At 47.6% G+C, this 2,227-nt stretch overlaps 1 protein-coding gene across 1 annotated transcript in view; it reads left to right on the top strand.

The window, feature by feature from the left end:
• DNAI1 (dynein, axonemal, intermediate chain 1) overlaps window positions 1-2,227 on the top strand; it is a 141,065-nt gene that overhangs the window by 92,153 nt on the left and 46,685 nt on the right. The gene's annotated exons all lie outside the window — the stretch shown is intronic.

Below are 2,227 nucleotides of genomic sequence, written 5' to 3'. Positions count from 1 at the left end.
CTGTCTCATCATAAAAATACCATTTACTATTCGCATACATCTACCACTGTTTAAATAGGAGAAAAACACTCCTAAATTGGAGCAGGGCTCTAGAAGATCAGACAGGCTGTACAAAAGCCTGCTCCCTGAATCTACTCATTCTCTTCAAAGCTGTCTTGTCAGGAGTTAGGTGTCACATTTTCCAGTGGTTTTGTTTTCATCCTGACATATGTCTAATAGCTGAAGGTTTCTGAAAGTGAATAGTAGGGGAAGACTTTGCCAGCAGTTCTAGTTAGCCCAGAAACTCTTTTATTCGTTAAAGTCCTGCTTCTTTCTGAGCTTTTCCTCAAGTTTGTGGTGTTTCTTCAAAATACATCTTGGGAAGGCAACATGGCCTTGTCTTGCATATCAGGGGTGATGCTGAAGGTTGGGGTGAACATGGTGTGGGGCTGGAAGGCACTGCCGGAGCACCATGTATGGCATGCAGGGTTCACTTCTCACAAGGGACACAGCCTACAGAACCCTTTTTACTGCTGATTTCTTAGGAAAAGGACAGATCCCTTTCCTGTTAGGGCCTGGGCCTCAGCTCTGGGCCAGATTTGCAGACTGCAAAGCCAGTGCTCTGGACCAGCACATCCCCAAACATGACAGGCCCCCAGTACCAGTGCCCAGAGAGCTGTGCTGATCCAGGGCTCAGCCCCAACAAGGCTTTTTTAAAAAAACTGCTGAGCATTACAGTTCTGCTGGATGCAGACAAATCTGGTTAGGATCTCACTCTTCAAACTCCTCATGTATTAGGGACTTCCAATGGAAGGACAGATGGATAAAGCAGCTTCTCTCTTGTGTTAATTACTTGTGACCCATCCTGTCTGTTCCCAGCAAAGTGACTTTCAAAACAAGCCAAGCACCAATTTTCCTGGTGGCTGAACATTAAGAATTATGAAGTAAAGTTATGAAACATGCCATTAAAGGACATTTTAGTCCCATAATTGCACACAGGGACAACAACTCAGAGACAGGGTATGCATCAAACTATTAGCAAGCTACAGACACTGTCACTACATCTCAGTGAGACACAAGCTGCTTTCTTGTTTCCATTTCCTACCACAGCAAGCCCCCAGGAATGCAGAAGCTGCTCTTGCGTGAATAGTTCAGCACCCTCAATCCAGTACCTGCACCAGTGCACAAGGGCATCAGAAGAAAACAAGTCTGAGTACCTAGATGGTGTCATGTTTAATAAAGACTTAAGCCTCATGATTAGTTAGAGCTTTCGTTTGCAAGAATTAAAGTCATCTAACACTTGAGCAACCCTGCTGCTTGGGCAGGTGATGTGCAGCTGTGTTCATTAGGGAATAATGAAAGGTGCTGGAAAGTCCTTGTAGTGACAGCACCCAGGTAGCCAGACAGAAAATCCTGCAACCAACCCCAGCCTGCCATGCGGGTACAGCGTGTGTGTGAGAGCACAACCAAGAGAACAGCACTTGTGAGGCAAGGGCCCTGTTGCTATGAAGGAAGCCTCCAGTCCCCTTGGAGGGCCAGAGGTTTGAGGAGGACAGCCTCAGCCTTCTGTGTATACTGAACTGACAGGATCCGGATCAAGTCCCATACTCTGCTCCTGCAGACAATGAGATTGTAATTTCTCCCTCTCTTCACGAGCTCGTACACAAAGTGACTTTTCCAAGGCTCCCAAATCTTTTCCAGCTCTTGCACACATGCCACATTTTGCCATTCAGTAGCACCTGCAGCTGTGCTGCCACTGGCCTGACCTTTGCATTCATGTGCAGCTGCAGAGCTGTGTGATGGGGCAGGTTCTCAGAGCAGGCTGTTGCAGAGTGATGGCAGGGAATGGGCTTTTGGCATGTTACCAACATGCATAGAGCCACAGTATCTTACAGCTCATTCCTGTGCTGAAGGTACCATTACTGGAGGTTTTAAATGCAACACATGGTGCCGTGTGCTCCTGAGCAGCACAAGAGACATTTTACCCCTGCCTTGCCCAAAAGCCTCTTACAGAGGCACAGCAGGAGCCCAGGCTGTCAGGAAAGCAATGGAGCTTCTGTAGTGGAGAATTCAATTCCTACCTCTGTGTATTGTAGAGGGGAGCTTGGTGTCGCCCACAAGTGGGGTGAAACAACATGTGCTAAATTATTTAGTTCCTGTAGCACCTCTGGATGCCAGCCACCTCTTCCCAGCCAGCCCCAAAAAGCCTGGGAGGCCAGACAAGTATTCAGAGGCATCTTTCAGCAGG

Source organism: Chaetura pelagica, unplaced genomic scaffold (assembly GCF_000747805.2).
Source record: "Chaetura pelagica isolate M959 unplaced genomic scaffold, ChaPel_1.0 scaffold283, whole genome shotgun sequence".
Taxonomy (NCBI): domain Eukaryota; kingdom Metazoa; phylum Chordata; class Aves; order Apodiformes; family Apodidae; genus Chaetura; species Chaetura pelagica.
This window is presented reverse-complemented; position numbering and strand designations above follow the sequence as displayed.